Genomic DNA, 14,561 nt, shown 5'->3' on the forward strand with positions numbered 1-14,561 from the left:
TCCCTTCCCCTCTGGTTTTCGAGACAAAGGTTTCTGTGTGTAGTTCCAGCTGTTCTGGAACTCACTCTGTAGACCAGGTTGGACTCAAACTCACAGAGATCTGCCGCCTGAGCGCTGGGATTAAAGGCGTGCACCACCACTGCCCGCCATCTCTTTAATTGGACTGTTGAGGACCGGTGGCCTGGAGACAGGTTATCAAGTCCCAGGCTCTGCTCCTAACAGCTCCAGTGACACCTCCACTGTTTTCCCCAGCCATCCTCCCTGTGTACGCATTTTAAGAGGCCTTCCCACGTCTACACTAAGACCAGGCTCTGTTGGCTTTGAGGGAAGAAATGGGCTGAGATGGTGCTGCCTCCACAGAGGGTGGAGAGGCCTGGCCAGCTCGGCCAGCAGGGGGTGAAACAGCACTAGCTTCAGTGTCCAAGTGCTGTGTATGTGAAGTGTATTGCGGTCCCTAGGATGCGGTTTTCTTGATCACACATGTATGCCCTCTCACCCCGCTGCAGCAGCCCTGTTTCTTAATCAGCCTAGGAGGGCATTGAGCTTTGACCTGGCAAGGCACAATTCTGTCTTCCCTGGAAAGGATGGCTCCTTGAGCCAGGCCTCGGGGGATGGGGCTTCCTGCTCGGTAGGAACTGCCTTTGAGGGTCCCTTGTCAGTTAATTTGGCAGCTAAGTGTGCAGGGGCAAGTGGCGTTTGAGAGGCCCAATGTGACAAGTCAGAAATGAGTTATGGGATTCATCGTGGGGCCGTGGGCACCCTTCCCCTCTACCTCCCCTCCCCTGGAGATTTGCTTTGTCATCGAGGCCCTAAGTTTGCATGCCTCGTTGCCTGGCCAACCCTTGGTCAGCCTGTGGCCACGTGGGACTCATTGAAGGCACATTATCGGCCACTAGCTGTGAGGGATGATGGCGGGGCAGGCCCATCTGCACACACATCAGGCCCTTTGTCTGAGGGGTGAGTGGGGAAGATGAATGAGGCCTGTTGTCAGGCCTCTGCTGCCTGGAGGACATGCGAGCCCCAGAACAGACCTTGGGCTGAGTGTTGGAGAGAGAGCAGCCTGGGCCCACCTGTGCAGATAGAGCTGGAGCAAACACGTCTAACTAGAGCAGCTGAGAGGAAGCAGTGGAGTCAGGTGGGCCTCGGCCTAACCCGGGGCATCGCCTGCCCTGCTAAAGCCGATGCATGGATTCAGGCTGGAGCCTATTTGCATCCTGTACGTGCAGGCTAATGGTGTTCTGACTAGTCAATTCAAACTCAGTCTACGATGAGGAAACCAAGAAAGCTGGGAATGTGCCCAAGGTCACTTCCAGACTTAGAGGCAGGGCAAGGGCAGGAACTGATGCACTGGTGTGATGAACCCCTTTAGACGCCCTACTCTGTTGGCACGGACCCAACTAAACAGGACAAGGACTCTGAGACAAGGTGCAGGTTCCTGGAGACTGGGGAGGGGGCGAGAAAGGGCCAAACAGGGCTCTTGTCCTTTCTAGATATGTAGAGTTGAGCCCAGAGCTAAGCTGGCCTCTGAGTGCAGGAGGACGTCTTGCTCCAGAGCATCAGGTAGGCACAGTAGCACACACACACACACACACACACACACACACACACACACACATGCATCGGGCAGTCCCCAGGGGGCATTCACCCAGCAGATCGCCCCCTTCCTGTGGCTCTCCATAGCCACAGGCCACAGTTCTAGTTCCTTGGTCCAGCATCCAAGGCCTTCTGGGATCGGCCTCTGCCCCCTTTCCAGGCCCATCTCCGGAAGGCAGTCTGGTTTAAATGTCACTGGCCCTAGGATGCCTGCCTCGGGATTCAAAGGTACACAGTTCCTATAATGCTCTGCCAGCACCAAGGATCGTCACGTCTAGTCTGCCCTCAGAGGAAGTTTAATGTTCTATCCTGACCTGGGTTCCCAGTTCTGAAATGCAGCCCAGCCCAGAGGCAGGAGGAAAAGAGGGAAGAAGGGAAGGAGGGAAGGAGGGAGGGAGGAGCTACCAGCCCAGTTTTTGGGGAAGCAGTTCGGGCTTACTTGCTAACAGCCTTGTCACCGCTCTACCCTCTGACCCAGCAATCCCACTTTAAGGAAACCATCTAAAAACAGGCGGGGACTCTTCAGAGGCATAGCTGCTCTTTGCAAGCTAAAGTTAACAGTTTTTTGTTGTTTTGTTGGGCTGGTGAGATGGCTCAGGAGATCTAAGCACTTGCCCTGAAGCCTGAGGACCTGATTAGATCCCAGAACACACATAAAAGTTCCCACTGCTATGTGGACTGGCTCTACAAAGCTACCCTCTGACCTCTGAATGCATGGTACAGAATGTGCGTGCATGCCCACTCCCCCATCTCACACGCGCGCACGCACGCACGCACGCACGCACGCACGCACGCACGCACACACATACAAACCTAGTAAATAAAATGGGTAATACCATTGTTCCCTGGACATACCATAGCAGGAAACAGCTACGTTAGTACACATCCATGTGATATCTTGGTCCACCCCAAAACTGGCAGGGGAAGAAGAGAGAATACTACTGTAGTTTAAGAATGTTTGGCCATAAATATGCGTGTGTGTATGTATGTGTGCATTATTAATTTTTGTATGTATATGTGGTGTTGAAAGCATGCATGTGTGTTTGCATATATGAATGAGTATAGGTACACATGCATATATGTACCTATGGAAGGCAAAGGCTGATGTCAGCTTCCTCAGTCACTCTCCGCCTTATACACTGAGGCAGAGTCTTTCACCTGAACGCAGAGTACCCGGACTTGGCTAGTCTAGCTAGCTATCTCACTCCAGGGATCCTGGGATTACAGATAGGCCGTAATGTCCGCCCTGTATGTGGGTGCTGGAGATCCGAACTCTAGTCCTTGTTGCTTGCACGCAATCATTTTATCTAATGAGCCATCTGTCTAGCCTCTAAGTGCATTCTTTTTGAAGAGCACCTTTTTATACAATTCATTTTTACATATGTTTGGACAGAACATTACTGAACTCTTTTTCTATTGACCCATTTCATCCTGTGCCAAGTCCTATGACTTTGAACTAATAAAGCAGCTGGGCATGGTGGCACAGACTTTTGATCCCAACACTTGAGGGACAGAGCAGGTGGATCTCTGTGAGTTCAGGGCTATCCTGCTCCACATAGTGAGTTCCATGTCACTAGCACCACATGATAGAGATATCCTGTCTCAAAAACAAAACAAACAAATAAATAAATACTACTAAAGCATTAACACAGTTTTCTACATCTTGAGGCAATTTTCTTCACATTATTCTCTCTTTTCATAATTGCCTTAGCTTTCCTTATGCACTTATTCACCCATAAAAATTTTAGTGCCAATCTGCCAAATAGAAAAATCCCATTAGCATTTCGATTGGTTTTGAATTGAATTAATAGAGTGTTTTAGGGGAAAATGTGAAGTTTCACAATAGTGTTTTCTTAATTATCTTGATGTGTTATTATTATTTAAATGAAGTTTCACCATTGTTGCCCAAGCTGTTTCAAAGGCTTGGGCTAAAGTGATCCTTCCACTTCAGTCCAGAGAACAGCTGGGAATTGAACCATGCAGTACCACATTCAGCCCCAATATACGGTTTTTGAAATTTTGTTTAAAAAAAATAAAGCGACTATTATCCAGCAGCATTATACATTAACATACTGCTTATGTTACTGAAGTAAGGAAAAATGTTCATTATGTTGCCATGTGACCATCTGGAACAGACGTGGAAGAGGAAGCCGGAAAGAAACAAACAAGCAAATAGTGGGGGGTTTCCTTTGCTTAATTTTCTACAACATGTTTTTACTTTAAAAAAAAAAAAAAATGCATGTCTATGCTGAGTTTGATAGCTCGTATCTATAATCCCAGCACTTAGGAGGTTGAGGGAGAGAATTGCTGAGTTTGAGGCCAGACTGGGCCAGAGTGGGAATTCCAGACCAGCCTGAGCTAGACAGAGTTGGCTCCTTAGCATCCAGATAAAAAGCCAGGCGTTGTTGTGTGAGCCTGTAATTCCAGTACTGGGGAGCCAATGGTGACTGAGGAAGATAGCTGGCATAGACCTCTGACCTCTGCACACACGTGTATATATGTATGTAAACACCTGTGAGCACATGCACACACAGAAACATGGACGCATGTATACCATATACATACACACAAGTAATGATCCTGGTGTCTTTGCAGTAGACAGTACCCTGCCATTGTCTTACCTAACCTCAGAAACACCCAGTGGAGGGATGAGATTGGTGTCCCTATTACAGGCAGAAGCTGAAGGTGTCCCATGAGTGGAGAGGTGGCTTGCCCAAAGTCCTACAACAGGGGAGCGATGCAGCCCACATCAAAACCAGACCATACACAGCATTCAGGGATTTCTGAGTGCCTGAAACAAGAACGAAATTTCGCAGATTTTTCTTTCTCTCGCCCGCCGACCCCCACCCCTCCACAGAGGGTAATGTGTCAGCTGCGGGGCCAATGGATGTGTCAGCGCAGAGAGGTAAGACGAATGGACCTTTGTTAATGAGTCAGAGAGCCTGGTCCCTCCTCGTGGGCTGGAGTGAGCGGATGACTCTAATGACCACCGAATCTGACCTCCCTGGAGGCTGGCAACCCAACCATGGCTGTCCTTCATCTGTGCCCTCAAATGAGCGTGGCAGGGAAATCCCCACTCCCTGTGGAAAACTGACTCTCTCGGTCATGAGGAGCCCGTGCCAGATAAGAAGAGCGTCTCCAGTAAGGTAAAGGCAGAGTCAAGAAGGTGACATTGCAAAGGGCAGGGGCCAGGGAAAGTCTCCTCAGCCAGTTATGGAGTTACCTAGGCCCAGAAGAACCTTCAGTGATGGCAGGCACACTTCCATACCTACCTCACCTCCCAAAGCCAGCTGCTTCCTCAGGGGACTTCAGAGGAGTCCTTAGTTTTTGCTTCCTTTCATGGTGGGGGAAGGACACAAAGTCTGATCAAAGACTTCAGACAAAAGCCCCTGCCCTACCCCCAGGGGAGGAGAAAACAAAGGGCTTGCTAAGCTGGTCAGATCATAGGGCCTCCCATCGGACTCCCAAAGAGCTCCATTTATTAGACAGGCTACAGATGTATGTTGCCTTCAGCCTCCACCTCTCCCTTCTCCTTCTCACTCCCATCTACTCCATCTGCCAGGGACCCCTGGCTCCTGGCCCTGCCATGAAGTGCACACAAAGGCCTGGGGGAGGGAGGAAAGAGTGCAGCCGTCCTAGACCAGCTGCTGTGTGGAGGGACGTGCGGACACGTGAGGCCAGCTGGCAAGCCTGTCTGGAAAATCTACTCGCCACTCACCATCTAGCTGCTGACATCACCAGTGCTCTTGGCTCGCCCCTGGAGCCAGAGATACACAAGACTTGGCCCCTAACCCCGTCCTTGCGCTTGTGGTGGGTGTACACACACCTAGGATGAGTGCTGTGGGGTGGTGCAACAGGAGATGTGAGGAGCTTCTAGAGTTGGGGATCTGTGAGCTGGAGTTGGGACTGCAGGAAGGGAGTTCAGCCAGGCACATGGGGGAGAGCAGTGCCCAGCAAAAGAAGTATATGCTGCCTGTGGGCTAAGGAGGAAGACGAAGGGGAAACGGGACAAGACAGGGTGCAGCAAGACAGACAGACATCTCAGTCTTTGAAGCTAGGGAGAGGGGGTGACACTGAAGCTGGGGTTCTGCACAGGCGCTTTGGGGTGCGGGGAGGCACAGTCAAGCCTGCGAAGGCTGATGTCGAAACTAGGAGTCCCAGGGGTCAGGCCCCTGCGGGTCTCCCAGGGCCTGTGATGGATTCTAGGTGGCTATTTTCTGAGACCAGCCTCGCCTGGGCTCTGTGGGAGAGGCAGGGCAGCTGGACATAGTCTCCCGAGGGTTGAGGACGGTGCTCAGATGGCCCAGGGGCTTTACCACCAAGTGACAGCACCACAGCTCTAACAGAACTAACACACAGTTCTGGCAGAACCCACTCACAGCCTCAGCTTGCACTACATCTGAGGGAAGAGGGCCCTCTCATGGTTCTCTGTGGCAATAAGCACTGAGCAAACAGAAAAAACAAAATTAATAGTTCATTTTCTTTAAAACGTTTTATTACATTAATCAGTAAATTGAGAGAGAGAGAGAGAGAGAAAGAGAGAGAGAGAGCACATGTGCCCATAGACAGCTTTCAGGAATCAGTTCTCTTCTTCTGCTATGGGTCATGGGACTTAAATTTTATGAAGTCAGGCTTCATGGCAAACACTTTTACCTGCTGAGTCATCTTGCCAGCCTATAAGAGTTCATTTTCAACTTCTGTTAAAGAAAAATCTCTAGATAAGAGAGCTGCTAGACTGGGCTTTATATTGGGGGCCTCAGTTTCCCCTCCTGTACAGAGGGAGAGTTCAGCTCAGTCCTCGACCGCAATCATGTTCAGGCCAGCACATCCTCCAGAGCTCACTGTAGAGCTTCAGCTCTTCCGCAGCCCTGCCATTGCCCCGTGGACTTAACAGAAGAGGCCTCATCATATCCACAAGGTAGCCGTTAAAGCTGCAGCCAGCTCACCTTCCCAAGTCCGCTAACAGCAGAACAGGAGCAAGAGGTGGGCTCTGACACACACCCGGACTCTACTGACTTTTCCTCAGCGCCTTGCATGTGCTGTAGTCACACTGGGGGCAAGGTGCCTCTTTGCTGTGTGAATTTGTCTCTAGGTGGAGCATCAGGAGGATGTCCCCTGGGGTCATCCCCTGTACCCTGTGAACTACAGACCTGCTGAGTCAGCCATCTGTCTGAGGGCCATTTTCAACAGCTCTTCACTAACTGCCTGGCCTATGGTGTAAAAGCAACAAAGCCTCAGATTTCTACTTTGGCTTCTACTGAAGGAAACATGGGCGCTGCCCAGACCCAATGCACCTCGATGGGATGAGTCCTCGGTGTTCACTGGTGGGACGGAGGCAGGGTGGTGAGCTGCCATGCAGTTAGTGGTTCCCGGCCTCGAGCTGCTGACCAGTTAGAAGGGTTTGTGGTGTGTTCTGCTGAGGTAACGGTACAGTCCATGAATCATATTTACAAACACTCCAGCGAGTAAGAGAGGGATGTTAATTAAATATTCACATCCTGCAGGGCCCCGGGGAGTCGTGAAGATGAGGACATGATCTCGCCACTCGGCGGGGAGCACGGTGCCACCAGAATGTGAAGCAGCCATCAGTCTCCATCAGCAGCCCGGCAGGTCTGATTATGATGATTAATTCTGGAGTTATCAGCACTAATGCAATCACCGTCATAGCTCAGAAAACCTCCTTCATCACTCACAGCCCAGGCAGAGGCAGCCTGGGGAGGGAAAAGGGGCAAGCTTGTCACCAGGGGGAGAGTGAGAAGCAAGCCAGTGTCCTCAGCTCCATGCTCAAAAGCCTTCCTGAGCTGGAGCCCTTTGATCTGACAGCCCAGTCTGGTGCAGCCTCAGGACTTTCAGGTAGGCCTCTTAGGGCTCTGCCAGCTGCGTCTGTGATCAGAAGAGAATGAGCTCCCCTGGACATCTGGGAAGGCCAGGCAGCTGCCCTGCCCGCCCGCCCCAGGAGGAGTAGGCTCAGGCTTCTCCAGGAGCCCGGGGGTCTATAGATGCTCTGTCCCCTATCCGTCAATCTTGATTAAGGAGGGCCTCAGGGAGCTCGGGGCTTCTTCGGTCCCTCAGTATTGTCTGGAGATGCCTGGCTCAGGATGAGGGGAAGGAGCCGGGCAGTAGTCACATCTGAAATGCCATTAATCCTGCTGCGGAGATCAGGCACCCGTGACGAGCTTGCATTGTGCTACAGCCGCACGTGCCAGGCAGGGGATGACAAGAGGTGATTGATCAGGGACGAGAGAGTGTCTCTTTTTTTATGGACTTTCAAAGGAGCCATTTGTCGACCTGGGCAGCGGGATCGATGAGAGGCAGCTGACCCCGCTGTGACCACCCTTAGGCAGCAGGTGGAAGGGCCTGCACGGTCAGAGCCACTTGCGGGGACAGTTGGAGGGTCTCCCTGTTGGAGCCTTATGCTGTTAGCTGGGGTGGGTGCCCACTGTCACAGGCCCCCTCATGCCAGACTGCTGGCCATCAATTTACCTCCACCTCGCTCACTGAGAGGAGAGCTGGAGCTGCCGCCGTGTTTTCTGATAAATTACAGCCACCCAATCTCCAGCCCTGCAGCCTAGAGAATCCCAGACCTTGTGTAAATCACACCAATGAAAGCTAAGGTTGTTCCCAAGAGCAAAGAGTCAGTCATTCAGGAAACCTTTATGCAGTGCCTACTAGGTATCAAGCCAGCACTGAGCACTAGGAAGACAGTCTCAGGATGCAAAAGGTCCATAAGTCCAGGGGTGATGTCACATCCTGGTGGAAGAGTCTAGGCTGTGGAACCAGCTTTATTACCTCTCAGCTGTGAGACCGCGAGCTGGTACCCAGCCTCTCGGAGCTTTGATTCCCTCATTTGAAAAGCAGCCGTGAGAACACCTACTGCATGACGACACAGTCTAGTGCCTGGTAGCTGGGAGGCTGTTCATTGAGCCTGCCTCGGCCCACCTGTGGTAACAAGCCACTTAGGGTTTCAGGAGGGCAGAGATAGAAACGCTTGATTCTGGGGGCGGGAGTTCCGGTGGAGCTTTGCAGAGCAAACGAGAGAGATTGAGGTGAGCCCAGAAAAGATAGGGACGCAGGGACACTGGAAAGACAGATCCGGCAAGCATTCACGGAGGGTGCTGAGAGGGAAAGGGGTGGAGTGAGAAGGAATCTGAGGCTGTGCAAAGATCTGAGGTAAATGGAGGAGGTAGTGGAGTCCTGAAGGGAGGGAGGGGTACTGTGAAGAGGATCTGGCCTGGGGCTGAGCAGGGGCTGGGTCCAGAAAGCGGTGGACATGGGAACTGCGGGTGGAAAAGGGGTAAAGGACACACTGAACTGTGCAGGAGTAACTGCAGAGACCCTGGGTCTGCTCTGCACAGCTTCGGCCACCCAGATACAGGCCACAGGCAACACCAGAAGCTGTATGTGCAACAAAACGCGCGCGCGCGTGCACGCACACACACACACACTCACACACACACACACTCACACAGAGGGAGGGAGAGAGAGAGAGAGAAATAGCAGTGATGTGCAGAAACACACTCACCCAGAGAGGCCATTCTCCAGCACACAGACATAAATATGCAAACTCCCTCAGAGCAGGGGACCTGGGACCCACAGATAGACCAGATGCCCAGGATGACACACAGGAGAGGCCTGTGACAGGTGCAAGACTGGCGAACAGACACACTCTGTAAACAGCACGCACCCCCAGATGTGCACACCAGGGTACACAGAGGAGGTGGACACATAAAGAGAATCGAGAAACACAGCCAGACGGTCACACCGACCATACAAGGAGGACAACTCTTTGCCCCAGTTTACCCAAGACTTGCCGGGTTACCACTGAAATCCCATGCCCTTAAAAATTTCCCCAGTCCCAGGCAAACTGAGATAGCCGGACACTCTAACTCAGTTCCAAAACACACATGAAGTCACATGTGAGCCAGGAATGCTGGCACAAGCCTGTATTCCAGCACTTGGGAGGCTTAGGAATGAGCGCTAAGGGTGGAACCTCACGCTGGCAGAGCAAGCACTGCACCGACTGAGCCATCTCCCCAGCCCCTCATTATCATTTTAATACCTATTTACTTATGAATTGTGTGTATACAGGCAGGTTGTAAAGCTCATGCGGAGGTCAGAGGGCAACTCTTCCACTGAGTAGGTTCTGGGGCTTGAAGGAGATCATCAGGTTTGTCAGTAAGCACCTTTATCAGATGAGCCATCATGCCAGCCCTTCTTTCATTTATTTACTTGTTTATTTATCTATTTATTTATTTAGAGACGGAGTCTTGCTGTGTACACCACATTGGCCTTGAACAGTGATCCTCCTGCCTCATCCTCCCCAAATATTGTGATTACAGGCATGCATACAGTCCCTTCTCTAAAACTCTAAGGTCCCAAATGAGATGAAATAAAAATGAAATCAGGCCAGAATTGACATGGAGCCGTTTGTTCTGTATGCAGTCTCATGAGACTATTCACACGGCTTTCTATTATAACATTAGAGAGCATCCTATGGTAGGGTGTCATACTGGCTAGGAGAATCTGCAAAATTTAGATTTCTAGGCACACCTGGCCCTGAGAAATTTGAGTGGGGAAACCATGGACATGAGTGTACATACATGCATTCATGAACCAATAATGTATGGTTACATGTGTGTGCATGGTGTGTATTCCATAGGGGCCACCCTTACTAGTATACAGAGCAGGAACATTTCCCCAGGATGGGCAATGTCCCTGGGTTTCCTTGCACAAGCACTCTTTCACGTGGCTAGCCCAAACCTATGTGTCTGTGGGTACACCCCCAGTTCACAGCTGTGGAGCCCGGACTCGGAGAGGCTTTATGCCTAGCCCAGAACTCACAGCCAGTTAATGAGGAGCTGAGTCTCAAACCTGAGGTCCCAGAACCCCGGGGTTTGTGCCCCTCCCCTTCCAATTCCCTATCCCACACTCTCCCTGCCCCTGTGAAGAGTGTGGGCAGAAGTATGTGGAAGGCAACATTTGAGTCCAGAAAGTCCCAGCCAAGGACCAATGACCAGCGACCATAGTATGGGAGGAAGACCTGAACTTGGGGGCAGGGTCCTCCCCTCTGCACCTTCCTGGGTTTCCTTGCTGGCTTCTGGGAAGGAATGTTTCCCCTTCAGCCTTCACCAGAACCAGCTGCCGCCTCTTTGCCTTTCCCAACTTCCTCAGAACTGGGCTCAGCTTGGATTTCACAAGAGGGGACTCAAATGCCTTCGATGCTTTCAGGACAAAACTCCTTCCATGAAGCATTTTCTAGATCCCAGGAGACAGAAGAAACTTTGATCAGTAACAGGGCATCCAAGCACCCACGTGTGAGTCCCATCTCTGCCAAGGACAGTTATGGGATCTTGGGTAAGTTCATGTTTTTGGGCTTTGACTCACACTTTTCAGGCTCCCTCATTCCAGCACTTGTGTGCTATGGTTCAGGCACTGGAACTTTTTTGAACCCAGCCAGACAGTGCTCTGATCATGTCTTTTGCTAGTCCGGGACTTATATGCACAGGTCTCTCCCCGACAGCCTGTGTCAAGGGGGAGGGAGGTAGCTTGAGACTACCATTCTCCCTTTGGAACTTGCTACGAAGCTTTTCTGACAGGAAGGGAGAGCTGGTGTAAAAGCCTTCAGTGGAGGAAGCTCTCAGTCGTGGTCGGGCTTCACAATCATTGAAAAGCGTTTCAAAATCTTCTAAGTCAAACCCTAGAATAATTTCGGTGGAGTTTCTTGAGGAGGCACCTACGTGTTGCAAGCACGAGGCAACTCCACAGTGTAAGCATGTGATCCCTTGAACACGATCCAGGTGTCCCTGGGAGCAGGGTACACGTGAATTTTCAGACAGCAGCTCAGGCTGGGACTAGGGGTTCTGTGTTTCTGACATGTTCTCAGATGATGTTGCTGTCATCTGGCCATAGACCACAGGGCGCAGGCCACCAGAGTCCTTCCCGGTTCAGACCGAAGAGCATCTGCTCTTCCTCGCATGGCGGACAATTTCATGAACATGGCAGGTGGGCCTGTGCCAGCCCATCAACCAAGTGACTTGGATTCTTCCCATCCCTTCTGCAGCTCCAGCAAACCAGATTTTGCTCAGAGTTCCTGCATCACAGGGGGCCAGTTATACTGGGTGAAGAGGCAGTCCTCACCTTCACGGCTTGGCAGGGAAGCAGCTGTGGGAGGGACAGGGAAAGCTTGGAGGGGTGAGGAGGGAGTCTAGAGAGCTCCCTTTACTGACATCCATCCAGACTTGGCTTGCTAAGGGTTATGTATCGATTGGTTAGGGCTGTATAAAGAAATTCAGTGACCTAAGCGGCTTACACGTGGTTGTGGAGGCTGAAGTCTGAGATAAGGTAGTTGTCAGGACTGGCTGGACCTGTTGCTGGGCTCTCTACCTCGCTTGTGGATGGCTATTTCCTCCCGTTTCTATTCACATTATCTTTATTCTCTGCCTCTGTGTTCAGATTTCCCATTTTCCATCCTCTCTCTCTCTCCCCTCTCAATATGTGAGTATGTGCATGAAGAGCATTCATGTGTTCTGTGTGTGTGTGTGTGTGTGTGTGTGTGTGTGTGTGTGTCGGGGGGGTGTTAGGCTACCTTACTGTTTTTGAGACAGGGTCTCTTGGTGATCTTGGTTCTCACCAATTTCGGCTAAGCTGCTCAGCAAATGAGCTCCAAGGCTCTTGCTCTCTTGGCCTCTTGCCTCTTGCCCTCTCTTGCCTTCTCTCCCCTTTCTCTGTCGGGATGCCCCTCTCTCTTTCCCCCATCACGTCCTGCTCTCCCTTCTCTCTCTTTCTCTTCATCTTCATCTAATAGACCTCTTTCATAAAAAAAAAAAAAATGGGCTCCAAGGACCCATCTATCTTCAACTCCCAAGCACTGTGCCTGCCAGCAGGTGGTGCCACGCGCAGTCTGTTGTTTTACTGTGGATCCTGGAGGTGTGAGCTCAGGTCTCCCACTTGCGTGGTGAGCACTTTATCAACCGAGCCATCTCCCTAAATCCCAACTTTCCCAAGTCATAAGAACACCAGCAGAGTATTCTATTAGGACCCACGGTGAAGACCTCCCCTGAGTTTCCTTACCTCCGTGAAGAGCCTGTCTCTAAGTCAAGCTCATATTCTGCAGAGCTGGGGCCTTAGGACGTCAACATGTGCACCTAAGGGCAGAATTCTGTTAGCTGGGAGGCCAGTCCTGAGCTACCAGATCATCTGAGCTTCCGAGAGAAACTGCAAGTCTGAATTGAAATAGGACTTGTTTTGCAATGCTGAGGTTTGAACCCAAGACCTAGTGCATGAAAATCAGGCACTCTACATCCCTGAAATCTGACATCATGACATCATCAGTGTACGCTGTTTTAGGGCAAGCTGGCGTGGACATCATGCACTGTCCCTGCAGTGTTATGTCTGTACCTGGCCTCCCTGAGGCAGCCACGCCTCACAATGAAAGGCAGCACCTTCTAGCAGGGGATGAGGCTTCCCCAGGCTCCTCCTTGCTGCCTGCAGGCTGTCTTCTCCCTCTCCTCCTTCTCTTCCTCACACACTGCGCTCACCAGTTTGTGTTCTCTGCCACTTGCTCTGCCTTCCTCCTTCCTCTCTAGCCGTGTGGTGGTAGATAACGGACTCAGCCTCACCTATGAGCCCTGCATTGAGACCAGCAAGGATTCAAACCCTGGCCCTGTTTATTGTTCCTCTGTGATCGTGAGTCAATTCCCCTCAGCCCTCAGTTTCTTAATGTACAAAATGGGTATATCAAACTCCTAAGGATTGCAGGCTTGGATCAGAGTGTATCCAGAAGAAAAATGTTTGATGGATCAATGAAACGACTCAAAGAACAGTCCACGGCTCCCATTTCCCCTGGTGGACGGGCCAAGAATGAGCCGTGTGGGTCCCAGTGACTGATGACAGCCACCTGTCTACACATTTACTCATTCAAGTCTCCTCCAGAAGCAGGCGGGAGGGATGCATGGGTGCTACTGCTCCTCACAGAAGAAGGGATGGAGGATGGAGGTCCCCAATCGTGGTGAATTTCTTCAAATTGCAAGGCCAAGCTGCAAAGAGAAATACCACACTCTCTTCTCATCCCAATCAGAGTTGTTCTCATTAGCATTCATTCAGCTGCCCAGAAATCCCCATGATTTCAAGATCGTGGATGACAGGAAAGGGATGAATGCTGGCCCCTGCTCCGCTGTGTGATCTGAGAACAGGCACTTGGGCTTCAGGACCCCATCTGTGCAGTAAAGGGGCCAGCTCCCTGCCACCTTCATTTCCCTTCCAGCCCTCTCTTAGCTGAGGGGTCTTGTGTTAGTATTTATATAAAAATGTCATGCACACAAACCATCTTAAATCCAAGGAGGTTTATTGGATAAAGATGGAGATGGAGAGAGAGAGAGAGAGAGTCTGGGGAGGGGTGTCCAGACAGAGAGAGGGGGAGTGGCCAACAGGTCACGATGTACCTGGCCCGGCTGATGTCAGAGGACGCAGGTACTGACATAGGACGTTGTCAGGACCCTAAAGAGCCCTAAGGGAAGCCAGTTGAATGGCCTGCACAGCATAACATCTTGGGCACGGCATGGCATGGCACTGCGGAGCCTTGGTTTTCTTGCCTGTATGCCTCATTGGGCAAATGAGTGAGTACGTGTGAAACATTTGCTGTGGTGCCTGGCAGGAAGTAAAAGCTCAGTCAGTTCTGTCTGTGGATACTGTTCTACCAGCAGGCGCCATGGTCCCCGGACGCCTTTGTCCTGACGCTGCCTGCCTCAGGATTCCTAGCCCAGCAATCCTTCCATTCCACTAACCTAGGCAGGGTGTGCAGCCGAATTCCACTCTTCCTCAGATTCTGGCTCTTTGTCTTTTTTGCTGACTTCCAGGCTGTCCTGGGCAGATCACAGTGCCCCAGCCCCCACTATGGAAAGCTGCCTAGAAGATTCCTCCTGGGGCTTCTCCAGAGCCCCCAGCTTTCGAGGACTGAACTCTGACCCCCA

This window comes from Meriones unguiculatus, chromosome 1 (genome assembly GCF_030254825.1).
Source record: "Meriones unguiculatus strain TT.TT164.6M chromosome 1, Bangor_MerUng_6.1, whole genome shotgun sequence".
NCBI lineage: Eukaryota > Metazoa > Chordata > Mammalia > Rodentia > Muridae > Meriones > Meriones unguiculatus.